Raw genomic sequence first — 22,426 nt, 5'->3', positions numbered from 1 at the left:
GCTCACTGATCATCCAGAGAGGCAGCATCGATCGGCTTCAGTTAGCAGCAGTAGTGAAGGAATCGCTCGATCGGGTTCAATTAACAGCCAACGATCGATCGCTCGGGTTCAGTAACGCGTAGCCTGCAGTGCAATCGCTCGGGTTCAGTTAGAGCCTAACGCCTCGCTTGGGTTCAGTTAGAGCCAATGCCTTGCACACACGCGCGTACGTGTACGAGAGAAACGCGCATCGCTCGACCCCCGACCACCCACCGTAACCGGGAACTCCTCGATATTTTCCTCGCCCTCGCTTCTACCATAGTTTTTTCCGCCATGGACGGCCCCAAGAATGTCATGCAGCTGCGTCTCCGGCCCGCCCAGGACGAAAAGACCATTTTGTGTCATGATTTTTTGTCATAGAATTAGGAGCCCACCACATCTATGATGATACCGGGTTTTGTCACAATTATTGTCATAGAAGTGTCATATGTATGATAGAAAAAAATTCGTTCAGCCCAAAATGTCACGGATGTGTCTTTTTTTGTAGTGCATGATAAAACCAATTGGTGGCTTAAGGTGATAGATAAATTTCCTACAAAATTATGATCTCTTCATCCCATTACTTGTGAACTTTGCAATAGAGTTGGTCATCTTAATTTCCAATGCATACTTTTTCATGATAGAATCGTGGCCAAATATTGCAATAACTTGATCACCCTTGAACTTTATAATGAACTTTGTTTATTTTTGGGGTGTGAAGAATTGTCATATAAAAATAATTGGTTTAAAGCGTTCATATTCACCGACCATGTTGAAACTACTCTTAAAGAAATATATATGTTCTGTGTGGTAAATTGCAATTAGAATGCTTATATTGCCAACTATAGAAAGATAGGGAAACCATCAGAATATAAAAGAAATACTATTGAAAGGGTAAAGCTCTCAACTTTCCCTCCTATTGTCTCTTGTAATGAAACAGGTTACGAGAATGAGCTTCCTATGCAACCAATCTCATCAATAAGGAGCTCCGAAAGTTTGATTAAACCCACACAGGATTTGGAGAAGAAAAAGAAAAGACGGAGAAGCAAAGGTAAAAAGGTATCCCTCACAAATGATGTTGCTCCTATTATTGTTATGCGTCATGAGAATGAATCAAAAATAATTGTGGAAGATGATAGACTTGATGATGATATTGATTATTTGTCTTATGGCACAATGTTCGAAGAAACTATTGAGGATGATTTTGTTATGCCTATTAATCATTGTGATGATTATGATTGGGAGAATAATGATACTTCCTATAATCTTGAAAATATTTTTGCACCAACTTAGTAAATTGTGATGATAATAATTGCTATATTATTGGTGCTATTCATACTATTAATGATGAGATTTATTATGATTATGATATGCCAAGCCATAAGCTTGGGGATGCTATGTTTGATGAAGATCATATTTTTTGTCCCTCAAGTTTTGATGAGCAAATTTATTATGATGATAGCATGCCTCCTACTTATGATGATTATCTTGATGAAAGTGGGTTTGGAAGAGTGTCAACTATAGGTAATGATGATACCACTATTTTGTAGGGTGTTGAATCTTATTATAACAATTATAAATGTAGATTTGGAGAGGTGATGACTTTATTTAATGATGAATCCACTATTTTGGAAGAGGTTTCAATTGAGTATGATAAAAAAGCTGCTATCTATGATGATTATTGTAATGACAAGTATGCTATAAAGAATAATGATAACCATGAAATTTGTCATCATGATTTCAAATTCAATTGGATTACCCCAATCAAGTATCACATGATAGTTATTTTGTTGAGTTTGCTCCTACTATTGATGAGAATAAATTTGCTTATGTGGAGAGTAATAAATTTTCTATGCTTTTGCATCATGAAAAGAATGCTTTATGTGATAGCTATATTGTTGAATTCATTCATGATGCTACTAAAAATTATTATGAGAGAGGAACATATGCTTTTACATATTGCAATAATATCAAGTTTCCTCTCTATGTGTTGCAAATCTTGAAGTTTTGCTTGTTTTGCCTTCCTATGCTAGTTGATTCTTGCTTCCATAATTTGTTTGCTCAAAAAATCCCTATGCATAGGAAGTGGGTTAGACTTAAATGTGCTAGTAATATGCTTCATGATGCTCCCGTTATGTTCCAATTCTTTACTCTTACATGAGCATCATTGAAATCATCATGCCTAGCTAAAAATGCATTAAAGAAAAGCGCTTGTTGGGAGACAACCCAATATTTATACCTATTGTTCTTGTGTGTTAACATGATTAAGCTATTGTAGTAATCATGTTTTATAGCTTTTGTTTCAATAAAGTGCCAAGTAAACCCTTCGAGGTAGTGTGGATGATAGTTGACTTGATTCTGTGCAAAAAACAGAAACATTTGCTTCGAGCAACAAAATTGTTTAAATTCGCCAAAACGTGACCTAAATTTTTACACATTGTTGGTAAACAAAGTTCCTACATTGTCATAGTTTTTAGGAATTTTTGGATTTACAGAAGTATGGTCATAGTCCATATTTTTATAGACTATTCTGTTTTTGACAGATTCTGTTTTCAATGCATAGTTTGCTTGTTTTAGTGTTTCCATAACTTATATTAAGTGATATAAATTGTGGAATTGATAATGTATAGTAGGAATTAAGTGATAACAATTATGAATATTGCCTTTGACAGCACCCAAGTGAATGATTTCTTTATTACACTAACTTACCTCATGAGTTCTTGTTGAGTTTTGTGTGGATGAAGTTTTTAAGAACTAGGGGAACCGTGATACGATAGGAATTAAGGAGATACAAAAGATCAAGCTTGGGGATGCCCAAGGCATCCCAAGTTAATATATCAAGAAGTCTCTAGCATCTAAGCTCGGGGATGCCCTGGTTAGCATCCCACCTTTCTTCTTCAACAATGATCGGTCAGTTTTGGTTGAGCCTAAGTTTTTGCTTCTTCACATGATATTGTTGGGGAACGTAGTAATTCAAAAAAAATCCTATGATCACGCAAGATCTATCTAGGAGATGCATAGCAACGAGACGGGAGAGTGTGTCCACGTACCCTCGTAGACCAAAAGCGGAAGCGTTTAGTAATGCGGTTGACGTAGTCGAACGTCTTCACGATCCAAGTACCGAACGTACGGCACCTCCATGTTCAGAACACGTTCAGCATGATGACATCCCTCGAGCTCTTGATCCAGTTGAGGACGAGGGAGATTTCTGTCAGCACGACGGCGTGGCGACGATGTTGATGATGTTACCGCCGCAGGGCTTCACCTAAGCACTACGACGATATGACCGACGAATTAAACTATGGAAGGGGGGCACCGCACACAGCTAAGAATAACCGTTGTGCTTTGGGGTGCCCCCTGCCCCCGTATATAAAGGGGGAGGCGCACCAATAGGGGCAGTCCAGCTAGGATTCCCAATCTTAGTTGGAGTCCCCTTCCTTTTCCAAGAGGGGGACAGAGGGAAAGAGGTGGAGAGGGAGAAGAAAGAGGGGGGGTGTTGCCCCCTCCTAGTCCAATTCAGACCATCCATGGGGGAGGGGGCGCGTCCACCTTGCGGTCCTCCTCTCCTTTTCCACTAAAGCCCATTAAGGCCCATTAATCCCCCGGGGGGTTCCGGTAACCTCCCGGTACTCCAAAAAATGCCTGAACCTATCCGAAACCTTTTCGGTGTCCGAACATAGCCTTACAATATATCAATATTTATGTCTCAACCATTTCGAGACCGCTCGTCACTTCCGTGAACTCATCCGGGACTCCGAACAAACTCGATCATCCAAAACACATAACTCATAATACAAATCGTCATCGAACGTTAAGCATGCAGACCCTACGGGTTCGAGAACTATGTAGACATGATCGAGACACATCTCCGATCAATAACCAATAGCGGAACCTAGATGCTCATATTGGCTTCTACATATTCTACGAAGATCTTTATCGGTCAAACTGCATAACAACATACGTTGTTCCCTTTGTCATTGGTGTGTTACTTGCCCGAGATTTGATCATCGGTATCATCATACCTAGTTCAATCTCGTTACCGACAAGTCTCTTTACTCGTTCTGTAATACTTAATCCCACAACTAACTCATTAGTCACATTGCTTGCAAGGCTTATAGTGATGAGCATTACCGAGAAGGCCCAGAGATACCTCTCCGATACATGGAGTGACAAATCCTATTTTTGATCTATGCCAACCCAATAAACACCTTCGGAGACACCTGTAGAGCATCTTTATAATCACCCAGTTATGTTGTGATGTTTGATAGCACACATGGTGTTCCTCCGGTATTCGAGAGTTGCATAATCTCATAGTATAAGGAACATGTATAAGTCATGAAGAAAGTAGTAGCAATGAAACTGTAACGATCATAATGCTAAGCTAACAGATGGGTATTGTCCATCACATCATTCTCCTAATGATGTGATCCCATTCATCAAATGACAACACATGTCTATGGTTAGGAAACATAACCATCTTTGATTAATGAGCTATTCAAGTAGAGGCATGCTAGGGACACTATGTTTTGTCTATGTATTCACACATGCACTAAGTTTATGGTTAACAAAATTCTAGCATGAATAATAAACATTTATCATGATATAAGGAAATATAAATAACAACTTTATTATTGCCTCTAGGGCATATTTCCTTCAGTCTCCCACTTGCCCTAGAGTCAATAATCTAGATTACACAGTAATCATTCTAACACCCATGGAGTCTTGGTGCTGATCATGTTTTGCTCGTGGAAGAGGCTTAGTCAACGGGTTTGCACCATTCAGATCCGTGTGTATTTTGCAAATCTCTATGTCTCCCTCCGCAACTTGATGCCGGATGGAATTGAAGTGACTCTTGATGTGTTTGGTTCTCTTGTGAAATCTGGATTCCTTTGCCAAGACAATTGCACCAGTATTGTCACAAAAGATTTTCATTGGACCCGATGCACTAGGTATGACACCTAGATCGGATATGAACTCCTTCGTCCAGACTCCTTCATTTGTTGCTTCCGAAGCAGCTATGTACTCCGCTTCACACGTAGATCCCGCCACGACGCTCTGCTTGGAACTGCACCAACTGACAGCTCCACCATTCAATAAAAATATGTATCCGGACTGTGACTTAGAGTCATCTGGATCAGTGTCAAAGCTTGCATCGATGTAACCATTGACGACGAGCTCTTTTTCACCCCCATAAACGAGAAACAAATCCTTAGTCCTTTTCAGGTATTTCAGGATGTTCTTGACCGATGTCCAGTGCTCCACTCCTGGATTACTTTGATACCTCCCTGCTATACTTATAGCAAGGCACACATCAGGTCTGGTACACAGCATTGCATACATGATAGAACCTATGGTTGAAGCATAGGGAATGACTTTCATTTTCTCTCTATCTTCTACAGTGGTCGGGCATTGAGTCTGACTCAACTTCACACCTTATAACACAGGCAAGAACCCTTTCTTTGAATGATCCATTTTGAACTTCTTCAAAACTTTATCAAGGTATGTGCTTTGTGAAAGTCCAATTAAGCATCTTGATCTATCTCTATAGATCTTGATGCCCAATATGTAAGCAGCTTCACCGAGGTCTTTCATTGAAAAACTCTTATTCAAGTATCCTTTTATGCTATCCAGAAATTCTATATCATTTCCAATCAACAATATGTCATCCACATACAATATTAGAAATGCTATAGAGCTCCCACTCACTTTCTTGTAAATACGGGCTTCTCCAAAACTCTGTATAAAACCATATGCTTTGATCACACTATCAAAATGTTTATTCCAACTCCGAGAGGCTTGCACCAGTCCATAAATGGATCACTGGAGCTTGCACACTTTGTTAGCACCCTTTGGATCAACAAAACCTTCTGGTTGCATCATATACAACTCTTCTTCCAGAAATCCATTCAAGAATGCAATTTTGACATCCATCTGCCAAATTTCATAATCATAAAATGTGGTAATTGCTAACATGATTCGGACAGACTTAAGCATCGTTACGGGTGAGAAAGTCTTGTCGTAGTCAACTCCTTGAACTTGTCGAAAACCTTTCGCAACAAGTCAAGCTTTGTAGATAGTAACATTACCGTCAGTGTCAGTCTTCTTCTTGAAGATCCATTTATTTTCTATGGCTTGCCGATCATGGCGCAAATCCACCAAAGTACACACTTTGTTCTCATACATGGATCCCATCCCAGATTTCATGGCCTCAAGTTATTTCGCGGAATCTGGGCTCATCATCGCTTCCTCATAGTTCGTAGGTTCATCATGGTCTAGTAACATGACTTCCAGAATGGGATTACTGTACCACTCTGGTGCGGACCATACTCTAGAAGACCTACGAGGTTTTTTGGTAACTTGATCTAAAGTTTCATGATCATCATCATTAGCTTCCTCACTAATTAGTGTAGGAATCACTGGAACTGATTTCTGTGATGAATTACTTTCTAATTCAGGAGAAGGTACAAATACCTCATCAAGTTCTACTTTCCTCCCACTCAATTCTTTTGAGAGAAACTCCTTCTCTAGAAAGGATCCATTCTTAGCAACGAATATCTTGCCTTCGGATATGTGACAGAAGGTGTACCCAACAGTTTCCTTTGGGTATCCTACGAAGATGCACTTCTTCGATTCGGGTTCAAGCTTATCAGGTTGAAGCTTTTTCACATAAGCATCACAGCCCCAAAATTTAAGAAACGACAACTTTGGCTTCTTGCCAAACCACAGTTCATAAGGCGTGGTCTCAGTGGATTTTGATGGTGCCCTATTTAAAGTGAATGCAGCTGTCTCTAAAGCATAACCCCAAAACGATAGCAGTAAATCAGTAAGAGACGTCATAGATCGCACCATATCCAATAAAGTACGGTTACGATGTTCGGACACACCATTACGTTGTGGTGTTCCACGTGGCGTGAGTTGTGAAACTATTCCATGTTGTTTCAAATGAAGACCAAACTCATAACTCAAATATTCGCCTCCACGATCAGATCGTAGAAACTTTATTTTTCTTGTTACGATGATTTTCCACTTCACTCTAAAATTCTTTGAACTTTTCAAATGTTTCATACTTATGTTTCATTAAGTAGATATACCCATATCTTCTCAAATCATCTATGAAGGTAAGAAATAACGATACCCGCCACGAGCCTTAGCACTCATTGGACCGCATACATCAGTATGTATTATTTCCAATAAGTCAGTAACTCGTTCCATTGTTTCGGAGAACGGAGTTTTAGTCATCTTGCCCATGAGGTATGGTTTGCAAGTACCAAGTGATTCATAATCAAGTGATTCCAAAAGCCCATCAACATGGAGTTTCTTCATGCGCTTTACACTAATATGACCTAAACGGCGGTGCCACAAATAATTTGTACTATCATTATCAACTTTGCATCTTTTGGCTTCAATATTATGAACATGTGTATCTCCACGATCGAGATTCGATTAAAAATAGACCACCCAACAAGGGTGCATGAGCATAAAAGATATTACTCATATAAATAGAACAACCATTATTCTCTGATTTAAATGAATAACCATCTTGCATTAAACAAGATCCAGATTAATGTGCTTGCTCAACGCTGGCACCAAATAACAATTATTCAGGTCTAAAACTAATCTCGAAGGTAGATGTAGAGGTAGCGTGCCGACGGCGGTCACATCAACCTTGGAACCATTTCCGACGCGCATCGTCACCTCGTCCTTAGCCAATCTTCATTTAATCCGTAGCCCCTGTTTCGAGTTGCAAATATGAGCAACAGAACCAGTATCAAATACCCAGGTGCTACTACGAGAATTAGTAAGGTACACGTCAATAACATGTATATCAAATGTACTTTTCAGTTTGCCATCCTTCTTATCCGCAAAATACTTGGGGCAGTTCCGCTTCCAGTGACCAGTCCCTTTGCAATACAAGCACTCAGTTTTAGGCTTAGGTCCAGACTTGGGTTTCTTCCCGGGAGTAGCAACTTGCTTCCTATTCTTCTTGAAGTTCCCCTTCTTCCCTTTGCCCTTTTTCTTGAAACCAGTGGTCTTGTTGACCATCAACACTTGATGCTCCTTCTTGATTTCTACCTCCGCAGCCTTTAGCATTGCGAAGAGCTCGAGAATCATTTTTGTCATCCCTTGCATATTATAGTTCATCATGAAGCCTTTATAGCTTGGTGGCAGTGATTGAAGAACTCTGTCAATGACACTATCATCAGGAAGATTAACTCCCAACTGAGTCAAGTGGTTATGGTACCCAGACATTCTGAGTGTGTGTTCACTGACAGAACTATTCTCCTCCATTTTGCAGCTATAGAACTTGTTGGAGACATCATATCTCCCAACTCGGGCATTTTCTTGAAATATTAACTTCAACTCTTGGAACATCTCATATGCTCCATGACGTTCAAAACGTCTTTGAAGTCCCGATTCTAAGCTGCAAAGCATGGCACACTGAACTATCGAGTAGTCATCAGCTTTGCTCTGCCAGATGTTCACAACGTCCGCAGTTGCATCTGCAGCATGCCTTGCACCTAGCGGTGCTTCCAGGACGTAATTCTTTTGTGCATCAATGAGGATAATCCTAAGTTACGGACCTAGTCCGTGTAATTGCTACCATCATCTTTCAACTTAGCTTTCTCTAGGAACGCATTAAAATTCAAAGGAACGATAGCACGGGCCATTGATCTACAACAACATAGACATGCAAAAACTATCAGGACTAAGTTCATGATAAATTAAAGTTCAATTAATCATATTACTTAAGAACTCCCACTTAGATAGACATCCCTCTAGTCATCTAAATGATCACATGATCCAAATCAACTAAACCATGTCCGATCATCACGTGAGATGGAGTAGTTTTCAATGGTGAACATCACTATGTTGATCATATCTACTATATGATTCACGTTCGACCTTTCGGTCTTAGTGTTCCGAGGCCATATCTTCATATGCTAGGCTCGTCAAGTTTAACCCAAGTATTCTGCACGTGCAAAACTGGCTTGCACCCATTGTATGTGAACATAGAACTTATCACACCCGATCATCACATGGTGTCTCGGCACGACGAACTGTAGCAACGGTGCATACTCAGGGAGAACACTTATACCTTGAAATTTAGTGAGGGATCATCTTATAATGCTACCGCCGTACTAAGCAAAATAAGATGCATAAAAGATAAACATCACATGCAATCAAAATATGTGACATGATATGGCCATCATCATCTTGTGCTCATGATCTCCATCACCGAAGCATCGTCATGATCTCCATCGTCACCGGCTTGACACCTTGATCTCCATCGTAGCATCGTTGTCGCCTCGCCAACTATTGCTACTATGACTATCGCTACTGCTAGTGATAAAGTAAAGCAATTACATGGCGATTGCATTTCATACAATAAAGCAACAACCATATGGCTCCTGCCAGTTGTCGATAACTCTGTTACAAAACATTATCATCTCATACAACAATTTATATCACATCATGCCTTAACCATATCACATCACAACAAGCCCCGCAAAAACAAGTTAGACATCATGTACTTTGTTGTTGCAAGTTTTACGTGGCTGCTATGGGCTTCTAGCAAGAACCGTCCTTACCTACACATCAAAACCACAACGATTTTTCGTCCAGTGTGTTGTTTTAACCATCAACAAGGACCGGCCGTAGTCAAATCGATTCAACTAAAGTTGGAGAAATAGCCACCCACCATCCACCTATGTGCAAAAGCACGTCGATAGAACCTATCTCATGAACGCGGTCATGTAATGTAGGACCGGGCCGCTTCATCCAACAATACCGCCGAATCAAAGTAAGACATTGGTGGTAAGCAGTGTGACTATTATCGCCCACAACTCTTTGTGTTCTACTCGTGCATAAAACATCTACGCATAGACCTGGCTCAGATGCCACTGTTGGGGAACGTAGTAATTCAAAAAATTCCTACGAACACGCAAGATCTATCAAGGAGGTGCATAGCAATGATACAGAAGAGTGTGTCCATGTACCCTCCTAGACCGAAAGCGGAAGTGTTTAGTAACGCGGTTGATGTAGTCGAACGTCTTCACGATCCAACCGATCCAAGTACTGAACGTATGGCACCTCCGTGTTCAGCACACGTTCAGCATGATAATGTCCCTCGAGCTCTTGATCCAGTTGAGGATGAGGGAGAGTTCCATCAGCACAATGGCATGGCGACGGTGTTGATGATGTTACCAGCGCAGGGCTTCGCCTAAGCACTACGACGATATGACCGAGGTGCTAAACTGTGGAAGGGGGGCACAGCACACGGCTAAAAATAATTGTTGTGCTTTGGGGTGCCCCCTGCCCCTGTATATACAGGAGGGATTAGGAGGAGGCCGACCAAGGGGGAGGCGCGCCAATAGGGGGAGTCCAACTAGGATTCCCAACCCTGGTTGGAGTTCCCTTCCTTTTTCAAGAGGGGGAGAGAGGGAAGGAGGTGGAGAGGGAGAAGGAAAGAGGGGGGCGCCGCCCCCTCCTAGTCCAATTCAGACCAGCCATGGGGGGCGGCCACCCTGCGGCCCTTCTCTCCTTTTCCACTAAAGCCCATTGAAAGGATCAAGAAGAGGTGTCTAGAGGGGGGTGATTAGACACTAAGTGCTAAAAGTTGCAGTTTTTAGTTTCTTTAATTTTAAGTGGAGTTTTGGCACAAGTTTAACAATCACAATACATCTCAAGCAAGCATGCAAAGAGTATATGAGCAGCGGAAAGTAAAGCATGCAACTTGCAAGAATGTAAAGGGATGGGATTGGAGAATTCAAACGCAACTGGAGACACAGATGTTTTTGTCGTGGTTCCGATAGGTGGTGCTATCGTACATCCACGTTGATGGAGACTTCAACCCACAAAGGGTAACGGCTGCACGAGTCCACGGAGGCCTCCACCCAAGAAGGGTCCACGAAGAAGCAACCTTGTCTATCCCACCATGGTCGTCGCCCACGAAGGACTTGCCTCACTAGCGGTAGATCTTCACGAAGTAGGCGATCTCCTTGCCCTTACAAACTCCTTGGTTCAACTCCACAATCTTGTCGGAGGCTCCCAAGTGACACCTAGCCAATCTAGGAGACACCACTCTCCAAGAAGTAACAAATGGTGTGTTGATGATGAACTCCTTGCTCTTGTGCTTCAAATGATAGTCTCCCCAACACTCAACTCTCTCTCACGGGATTTGGATTTGGTGGAAAGAAGGTTTGAGTGGAAAGCAACTTGGGGAAGGCTAGAGATCAAGATTCATATGGTAGGAATGGAATATCTTGGTCTCAACACATGAGTAGGTGGTTCTCTCTCAGAAAATGTAAGTTGGAAGTGTAGGTTCGTTCTGATGGCTCTCTCCATGAATAAGAGGGTGGAGGGGTATATATAGCCTCCACACAAAATCTAACCGTTACACACAACTTGCCAATCTCGGCGGGACCGAATTGAGAAACTCGGTCGGACCGATTTAACAAATCTAGTGACCGTTAGGATTTTCGGTGGGACCGACATGCAACTCGGTAGGACCGATATGGTTAGGGTTAGGGCATAATGTAATCTCGGTGAGACCGATTACACAAACTCGATGGGACCGACTTTGGTAATAAGCTAACCAGAGAGTTGGTCAGGTAAACTCGGTGGGACCGGTTCACTCATTTCGGTGAGACCAAAATGTTACGAAAGGGAAACAAAGAGTTTACATTGCAATCTCGGTAGGACCGGTTACACAAACTTGGTGAGACCGATTTTGGTAATGGACATACACAGAGAGATTACAATCCCATCTCGGTGAGACCGAGATCCCTATCGGTGAGACCGATTTGCCTAGGGTTTGTGGCAGTGGCTATGACATCTGAACTCGGTGACGCCGGATAGAAAGAATCAGTGGGGCCGAGTTTGACTTTTGGTTTAGGTCATATGTGGATGTGAGAAGGTAGTTGAGGGCTTTGGAGCATATTACTAAGCACTTTGAGCAAGAATCTCATTAAGCAACACCTCATCCCTCCTTGATAGTATTGGCTTTTCCTATAGACTCAATGTGATCTTGGATCACTAAAATATAAAATGTAGAGTCTTGAGCTTTGAGCTTGAGCCAATCCTTTTGTCCTTAGCATCTTGAAGGGGTTCCACATCCTCTAGTCCATGCCACTTCATCGTTGAACTTATCTGAAATATACTAGATAAAAGTGTTAGTCCAATAAGAGATATGTTGACATTAATTACCAAAATCACCCAGGGAGCACTTGTGCTTTCAATCTCCCCCTTTTTGGTAATTGATGGCAACATACATCAAAGCTTTAGACAAAGATATAGAGAATAACTAGTAAAGCTTTGGACAGACATGTAACATGCATAGGCTCCCCCTACATGTATGCAATCATGTGAATTTGGAGTATAGAAGCATGTGAATGCATAATCATGACAGAGTGGGCAATGTGTTACATGTATCTTGGCTATATGCTTCAGAGCAAAAGATGTGAATGTGGGAAATGTACCTTCATGCTCATGAGTCCTTCTTGCAAACAGTATGTACATCAGCAAGAATTCCTCATACACATGATTGTGATGCATATACTTACCTTGTGGTCTTGAGTTGGCTTAGGATGGAATGATCCTGCAAAAATAAGGTTAGATAACACAGATGCACCTACTAGCCAGAGCAAACAAAATAAACCACAAGAGTACCAAGACTGGGATGACATGTAGAGAGTGAGTACTAGGTACCACATTTTATATAGACATGTCCCCAAGGGTGGTAAAGATGTGCAATGAATTTAAAGAATTTCTTTCCCTTAGATGTCTTGCTCCCCCTGAATCTAGCATGGGATACTGGGAGAAGGTAGGGAACAGAAAATCAGAGCTCAAAGAAACAAACGAATAGAGCTAATGCAAATAAGCACATATGAGAAGACATGTAACATCTCTTCTCTTGAACACCAAGCATCTGGGATCCTTGAAGATTACTCTCTCCTTGAGTATTCTCTCCCCCTAGAGATATGATTAAGCTTTGATGTGATCTCTCTCTCCCCCTTTGACATCAATTTCCAAGAAGGGTCTTCTGGAATTTGTCATAAATGGGTTTGGTCCTTGAGTCACAAAAGCAAAGCAACAAGTTTGATGTGATGCTGGTATAGGACAAGATTCTTTGAGTGGAGCTGGATCAAAAGTGATGCAGGAACAAGTGGCCAAATGTCTTTCCTGTAGTGAAATCGGTGGCACCGAGTTGTATGCTTCAGTTGCACCGAAAGGATTCAGTGGGACCGAAAGTGACAGGCCGATGTGACCGAGTTTATCACAAAGAAAACATTTGTCACCTCAGCTCACTTAGACAAGTAAGATCTCACAAGGATTTGCAAGGAATTAACTGAAAGATTTGCAATGAATTGGATGCAGGAAATGCAGAACAGAAAAGAGAAGAAATCTAGATGAAGTTTTTTTAATACAAATATGCATGAGACAGATGCAAGAGCACAGAAAGGAACACAAGAGAACTTCACCTAGAATTGGTCGGCGACAAAGTCACCTATGTTAGAGTATATTGACTTAGGAGTCAAGTGAGATCACTTGATCATGGGTCATACTCATCGTTTAAGCTCGAAATGGGGGTTACCATTTTTCATTTAAGCATCTTGATGTATTCACATCTTGTCGAGTTGCTTTGACTCATGTCTTGGAGTAAAGCTTCTCTAAGATGGAATAACATACCTAGGGTGGTGGTGGTGATCATGATCATGTAGTTGAACTTGTGTGGGTTGCTCGAGGTTGATGTAGCTCATCAAGAGTTGGGAGCACCACTTTGGAATTTGAGTCCATCTACCTACATGGGTTAGTATTTGCAAGGAAGAGCACTTGTGTATCCAAAATGACAATCATGAAACTCAACATAGAATTTGTCAAAGGATATGTGTGAATGGTTTCGTGCTTCCTTGTCTTCAACCACCATTACGTAGAGACTTGGTGATGTAGGGATTGCTAAGATGTGAGTGAGTTGCAATCTCATAGATTTAGATCCAGCCAAGTTCCTACAAGGGTTAGATAACATGCAAGGTGCAAATATATCCAAGATGTAAGATTATCATTATAAGAGAAATATCAAGCATTAGTCATAGGCTCTTGTCTTGCATGTATCAAATGGAGTTCCTACTCCAAATTTGAAGCATAAATGATGTTCAATTCTCCTCTCAACCAGCAAAACACTTTCTCATCAAGTGGTTTAGTGAAAATATCCGCTAATTGTTTTTCAGTGCAAACATGCTTAAGATTAATGTCCCCTTTGGCAACATGATCTAGAATGAAATGATGACGAACTTCAATATGCTTAGTTCGAGAATGTTGCACGGGATTGTGAGCAATCTTGATAGCACTTTCATTGTCACAAAGTAATGGAACATGTTTCACATATATCCCAAAATCTTTAAGAGTTTGGGTCATCCAAAGTAATTGAGCACAACATGAACTAGCGGCAATGTATTTCGCTTCAGCGGTGGATAAGGATATCGAGTTTTGTTTCTTGGAAGACCAAGATACAAGAGATCTACCAAGAAATTGACAAGTACCCGAAGTGGACTTTCTATCAACCTTGTCACCGGCATAGTCCAAGTCGGAGTAGCCAACAAGGTCGAAAGAGGCCCTCTTTGGATACCAAATGCCAAAGTTTGGTGTATGGATTAAGTATCTCACTATACTTTTCACAGCCTTAAGATGACATTCTTTAGGTGCAGCTTGATATTGTGCATTCATGCACACACTTAGCATAATATCGGTACATGAAGCACATAGATACAACAATGAACCAATCATAGAGCGATAAACCTTTTGATCGACCGGTTCACCATCTTTGGTTAAATCAAGATGTCCACTAGTAGGCATGGGTGTAGGCATGCCTTTGCATTCTTGCATATTGAACTTCTTGAATAAGTCCTTGGTGTACTTTGTTTGAGAGACAAAAGTACCTTCCTTAGTTTGCTTGATTTGCAACCCAAGAAAGAATTTGAGTTCACTCATCATCGACATCTCAAACTTCTCCGACATTAGCTTTCCAAACTTCTCACTAAAATGAGGGTTAGTTGATCCAAATGTAATATCATCTACATAAATTTGGCATACATATAGTTCTCCATTAAACCTTTTAGTAAAAAGAGTAGAATCATTTTTTTCCAATTTCAAAGCCTTTTTCAATAAGGAACTTGGCCAAGCATTTATACCATGCTCTAGGAGCTTGTTTAAGACCATAAAGAGCTTTGCAAAGTTTGTAAACATGATTAGGTTTCTTAGGATTGACAAAGCCGGGAGGTTTCTTAACATAAACTTCCTCCTCTATTTCACCATTTAAAAAGGCACTTTTAATGTCCATTTGGTACAAGGTGATGTCATGGTGATTAGCATAGGCAAGTAAGATGCGAATGGACTCAAGTCTAGCAACGGGAGCATATGTCTCACCGTAGTCCATACCTTCGACTTGTGTGTAGCCTTGGGCGACAAAACGTGCTTTGTTGCAAACTACTTGTCCATCTTCATCTTGCTTGTTGCGAAACACCCATTTGGTACCGATGATGTTGTGGTTGTTGTCGGGCTTCTCAACCAATGTCCAAACTTGATTTCTCTCAAAGTTTTGTAGCTCTTCATGCATAGCGTTTATCCAATCCAGATCTTCCAATGCTTCTTCAACCTTCATAGGTTCAATGCTAGAGATGAATGAATAGTGTTCTCCTTGATGTTCCTGGAGATCTATTCGATGTAATCCTTTTTTGTGGTGTGTTTGTTGGGATCCGATGAATTTTAGGTTTATGATCAGATTATTCATGAATATTATTTGAGTCTTCTCTGAAATATTTTATGCATGACTGTTATAGCTTTGTATTTCTCTCCGATCTATCCGTTTGGTTTGGCCAACTAGATTGATTTATCTTGCAATGGGAGAGGTGCTTTGTGATGGATTCGATCTTGTGTTTCTCAATCCCAGTGACAAAAATGGACATGAAACGTATTTGTATCGTTGTCACTAAGGATAAAAAGATGGGGTTTATTCATATTAATTGGGTTTACTTTGTCTACATCATGTCATCTTGCTTAAGGTGTTACTTCATTCGTTATGAACTTAATACTCTAGATGCATGCTGGATAGCGGTCGATGTGTGGAGTAATAGTAGTAAATGTAGGCAAGAGTCAGTCTACTTATCTCGGACGTGATGCCTATATACATGATCATTGCCTTGAATATCATCATAACTATGCGCTTTTCTATCAATTGCCCAACAGATTTGTTTACCCATCATATGCTATGTTCAAGAGAGAAGCCTCTAGTAAAAACTATGGCCCCCGGGTCTATCTTTATCATATATTAAAATCCAAAAAATACCTTGCTGCAATTTATTTACCATTAATTTTTTGTGCTTTGTTTATCTGTCCATCACTACGAGATTTGATCAATGCAATTAACCGCTAAGGGATTGACAACCCCTTGTTTGCATTAGGTGCAAGTATTTATTTTTTGTGTGTGGGTGTTGTTCACGAGGTCTTGTGTGGTTCTCCTACTGGATTAATATCATTGGTTCTCAACTGAGGGAAATACTTATCTCTACTATACTCCATCATCCTCTCTTCTTTGAGGAAATCCCAACGCAGCTCACAAGTACCAGGAAGAATTTTTGGCACCGTCGCCCGGGAGACATCACCAAAACCTATCAAGTACCTTCGCATAAACTTTCACCTCCTTGCATTTACTTTAATTTATCATTTGCCTCCCCCACTTCTAAAACGTTTTCACAAAAACACAAAAATATTTTTCATCTTTGTTTTTGCTTGTTTACTTATTTGCTTGCCTTGTCACGTTGTTTCAAGAAAATACAAAGTTGTGTGATTTTTCCAATACTAATAATAATGATTTTATTAGTACTCTGATTGCTCCTCCCTCCACTAGTGTAGAGTCATGTGATATTAATGCCACTTTGCTAAATCTTGTTATGAAATAACATTTTTCTAGTAGCCCTAATAAAGATGTTGCATCCCACCATTACACTTCCGTTGAATTGTGTGATATGCAAAATAAAAAAGTTGTGGAAATGATATTGTCAAATTAAAATTATCTCCGTTCTCACTACGAGATTGTGCTAAAACTTGGTTTTTATCCTTGCCACGAATTAATATGATTCTTGGGATAAGTGTAAGGATGCTTTTATTGCCAAGTATTTTCCTCCCACGAAATTATTTCTCTTAGAAATCAAATCATGAATATTAAGCAACTTGAGCATGAACATGTTGCCCAATCTTAGGAGAGGATGAACTTAATGATAAGAAATTTCCCTATTCATGCTTTAAGCTTATGGATGATCATACAAAAAAAATTATGCGGGATTGAACTTCATTTCTAGAAATGTTTTGGATTCAGCAGCGGGTGGTACCTTTATGGAAATCACACTAGGAGAAGCTACAAAATTGCTTGATGCTATTATGGAAACTTATTCACAATGGCATCCTGAAAGAACTCCTACTAGTAAAAAAGTGAATTCTGTTGAAGAAAGTAATACTTTGAGTGATAAATTAGATACGCTTATGAAAATGGTTGCTAGTAATAGTGCCCATATTGATCCTAATGATGTGACATTGTCTACTTTGATTGAGAAAAATAATGATCCCTTAGATGTGAATTTTGCCTCGGGAAACAATTTCAATAGTAATGCTTATAGAGGTTATTTTAATCCTAGGTTGTTTCCTGGAAATTCCTCTAATAATTATGGCAATTCCTATGGTAATAATAATAATAATAATAATAATAACAATAATAATAATAATAATAATAATATGCCCTCTGATAATAATAATAATAATAATAATAATAATAATAATAATATGCCCTCTGATCTTGAAATTAATATAAAATAATTTATTAATTCTCAAAAGATTTTCAATACTATGATATAGGAAAAATTGAGTAAAACTGATGATATGTCTAGGAACATGGATAGAATAGCTCATGATGTGGAAAATCTCAAAACTAAAATTTTGTCACCCAAGCTTGATATTAGTGATTCAATTAAAGCTCTCTATGTTTCCCTTGACAAAAGTAAAGAAAGAATCGCTAGGTTGAGGGCTAAGCAAGAATTCTTAGAAAAAGCGATTCCACTCGGTTTTTATCATTGTCGTGATGAAGATATTAAAAGGATTGGTGTCTCACTCATTGAATCTTTGTTTAGGAATATAAACTTGATGAAAAGGGGACTGAAGATAATTCAACTTTAGCTAGAAGGAGTCCTGATTGTTCGAAGGGTGAAAATCTTAATGAAAAAATTGATAAAAGTGGGTTTGGAGAGGTCAAAACTTTAAATAGTGATGTGCACACTACTTTGGATTTCAAGGATTTTTATATAATAGTTGTTCTTTAATTGAGTGTATTTCCTTGTTGCAATCCATCCTAAATTCACATGCTTGTGAACAAAATAAGGCTTTTACGAAATATATTGTAGAAGCTATGATGAAAGCTTTAGAAGAAAAGCTAGAATTAGAGGTTTCGGTACCTAAAAAATTAAATGATGAGTGGGAACCTACTACTAAATTAAAAATTAAAAATTATGAGTGCAATGCTTTATGTGATTTAGGTGCTAGCATTTCCATAATGCCAAAATCTTTATGTGACGAGCTAGGTTTTTCCAATATGGATGAATTTTCTCTTAATTTGCACTTAGCAGATTCCACTATTGAGAAACCTTGGGTAGAATGAATGATTTTCTTATTCTTGCAAATGGGAATTATGTGCCCGTTGATTTCATTGTGCTTGATATTAATTACAATCCATCTTGTCGCATACTTGGTAGACCTTTCCTGAGAACCATAGGTGTAATTGTTGATATGAAAGAAGGCAATGTAAGATTTCAATTTCCATTAACGAAAGGAATGGAACGATTCCCTAGAAAGATAATTAAGCGACCATATGAATATATTATTAGGGCCACCTATGGAATTAATTTGAAGGTTGACAACACTTGAAACTATGCATTACGCCTAGTTAGGGGCGTAAAACAATAGCGCTTGTTGGGAGGCAACCCTATAGCTATCATTGTTTTCTTGTTTTTTTTTGGTGTGCACAAAATTATGCTACTGTTATGGTTGTGTTTTTGTGTTTAAATTAGTGTTTATGCCAAGTAAAGCCTTTGGGATGATTTGGTTAATAGTTGATTTGATTCTGTGATAAAACAGAAACTTTTACACCCAATAGAAGAATTGTTTAGATTCACTGGAACGTTATAATTTATAAAAAAATACACATGATTGATAAAAAATTCCCATGTTGTCCTAATTTTTCAGAATTTTTGGGGTTACAGAAGTATAGCGCTTAGCCATACCAATACAAATTGTTCTGTTTTTGATGGATTTTGTTTTCATTGCATTGTTTCCTTGTTTTAATGAATTTATGGATTGTATCGGGGGATATCAGTCATGCTGAAGCTAGAATACAGTAGGTAATATCGAATGATAAAATATGAATGAGTTTACAACAGTACCTAAATTTTATGATTTGCTAGTTATACTAACGGATCTTTCTTTTGAGTTTTGTTTGCTGAAGTTTTCAAGTTTTGAGTGAGACCGCAATGGATAAAGGAATTGAGAGTGGCAAGAGCCTAAGCTTGGGGATGCCCAAGGAACCCCAAGGTAATATTAAAGGACACCCAACCGTCTAAGATTGGGATGCCCCGGATGGCATCCCCTCTTTTGTCTATCAACCATCGATAAATTACTTGGACCTATATATTTATTCATCACATGATATGAGTTTTGCTTGGAGCGTCATGTATTATATGAGTCTTCTCTTTGTTTTGTTTTTAGTTTGCCACAATCATCTTTGTTGAACACACCTTTTTGAGAGGGACACACATTATTCAAGATTTGTTAGAATACTCTATGTGCTTCACTTATATCTTTTGAGCTAGGCAGTTGCTCTAGTGCCGCACTTATATTTTTTAGAGCATGACGGTGGTTATATTTTTAAGAAATAGTTGCACTCTCATGCTTCACTTACATTATTTTGAGAGTTTGGTAAATAGTAATGGCAATTTGCATGGGTTATGAATCTGGTCCTGATACGATAGGTATTCAAGAGGGATATCATAAAAACTTTCATGTCGATCACTGAATATGATAAGTTTGATTCCTTGCAATAGTTTTGCGATATAAAGATGGTAATATGTGGAGGTACTATTGAAACATTATGGTTTAGTAAGAATATTGGTGTTAAGGTTTGTGATTCCTGAAGCATGCATGTATAGTCTCTCGTTATGCTAAGAAGTTGGAGCACGATTTATTATTGAGTGTCTTCCTTTGCATGAAGGTCGAGGCGCACGATGGTTAACTCCTACCAACCTCCCCCTTAGGAACATGCGTAGTAATACTTTGCTTCGAGGGCTAATGGACTTTTGCAATAAGTATGTGAGTTCTTTATGACTAATGTGAGTCCATGGATTATACGCACTCTCACTTTTCCGCCATTTGCTAGCCTCTTGGGTGTCGTGCATTGCCCTTTCTCACCTCAAGATGTGGTGCAAACTCCGTTGGTGCATCCAAACCCCATGATATGATACTCTCTATCACACATAAGCCTCCTTATATCTTCCTCAAAACAACCACCATACCTACCTATTATGGCATTTTCGTAGCCATTCCGAGATATATTGACATGCAACTTCCACCGTTCCATTTTTATGATACACATCATCATTGTTATATTGCTTTGCATGATCATATGGCTGACATAGTATTTGTGGCTCAGCCACTGCTCATCATTTTTTATACATCTTATGCTAGATCATTGCACATCCTGGTACATCTCCAGAGGCATTCATATAGAGTCATATTTTGTTCTAATATTGAGTTGTAATTTTGAGTTGAGTAGATAGAAGTGTGATGATCATCATTATTCATTATTAGAGCATTGTCCCAAGTGAGGAAATAAAAAAGGGCCAAAAAGAACCCATAAAAAAGAGACCGACAAAAAAATAAAAAACTTGAGAGAAAAAGACAGAAGGGGCAATATTACTATCCTTTTCCACACTTGTACTTCAAAGTAGCACCATGTTTTTCATATAGAGAGTCTCCTATGCTTTCACTTTCATATAACTCGTAGGAATTTTTAATTATAGAACTTGGCTTGTATATTCCAATGATGGGCTTCCTCAAATGCCTGAGATCTTCATGAGCAAGCAAGTTGGATGCACACCCACTTCGTTTTCTTTTTGAGTTTTCATACACTTATAGCTCTTAGTGCATCAGTTGCATGCAATCCCTACTCCTTGCATTGACATCAATTGATGGGCATCTCCACAGCCTGTTGATTAGCCTCGTCGATGTGAGCCTTTCTCCTTTTTGTCTTCTCCATATTAATCACTACCACCGTATTCTATTCCACCCATAGTGTTATATCCATGGCTTGCGCTCATGTATTGTGTGAGGGTTGAAAAAGTTGAAGCGCGTTAAAAAGTATGATAGGTAGCTGACACCGGGGTAGTGCATGATTTATACTTTGTGTTAAGAAGATGGAACATGACAAGGCTATATGATTTTGTAGGGATAGCGTTCTTTAGTATTGATATTTTGAAAGGCATGATTGTTTGTTGGTATGCCTGAGTATTGATGTCTTTATGTCAACTTATAGACTATTGCTTTGAATCATTCGGATCTTAATATTCATGCCACAAAAGAGATTACATGATGCATATGATAGGTAGCATTCCACATCAAAATTTCTATTTTTATCATTTACCTACTCGAGGACGAGCAGGAATTAAGCTTGGGGATGTTGATATGTCTCCAATGTATCCATAATATTTTTTATTGTTCCATGCCATTATAGTACCAATCTTGGATGTTTATTATGCAATTATATGAAATTATATATACATTTTGCACTAACTTATTAACCTAGTGCTAGTTGTTGTTTTTGGCTTTTCAGAAAATGAGTACCAAACAGAGTCCAAATGCTATGAAACCTTTTAACGATGTTTTCTGGACCAGAAGGGGCCCTAGAAGCTTTGGGAGAAGACCTGAAAAGTCATGAGGGAGCGACAAGCCTGCCAGGCGCGACCCGGGGGGGGGGGCGTCCCCCAGGATTGTGGGCCCCTCGTGGCACCTCTTGACCTAATTCCAGCTCTATAAATTCCCAAATATTTTCAATACATCAGGGAGCCACCCAAAATACTTTTTCCGCCGCCACAAGTTTCTGTTCTTCAGAGATCCCATCTAGAGACCTTTTTCGGTACTTTGCCGGAGGGGGAATCGATCATGGAGAACCACTACATCAACCTTGTTGCCCTTTTGATGATGTGTGAGTAGTTTACCACAGACCTACAGGTGCATAGCTAGTAGCTATATGGCTTCTTCTCTCTCTTTGATCTTCAATACAATGTTCTCCTGATGTTCTTGGAGATCTACTCGATGT

The sequence above is a fragment of the Triticum aestivum genome, chromosome 5B (assembly GCF_018294505.1).
Source record: "Triticum aestivum cultivar Chinese Spring chromosome 5B, IWGSC CS RefSeq v2.1, whole genome shotgun sequence".
NCBI classification, from domain to species: Eukaryota; Viridiplantae; Streptophyta; class Magnoliopsida; order Poales; family Poaceae; genus Triticum; species Triticum aestivum.
This window is presented reverse-complemented; position numbering follows the sequence as displayed.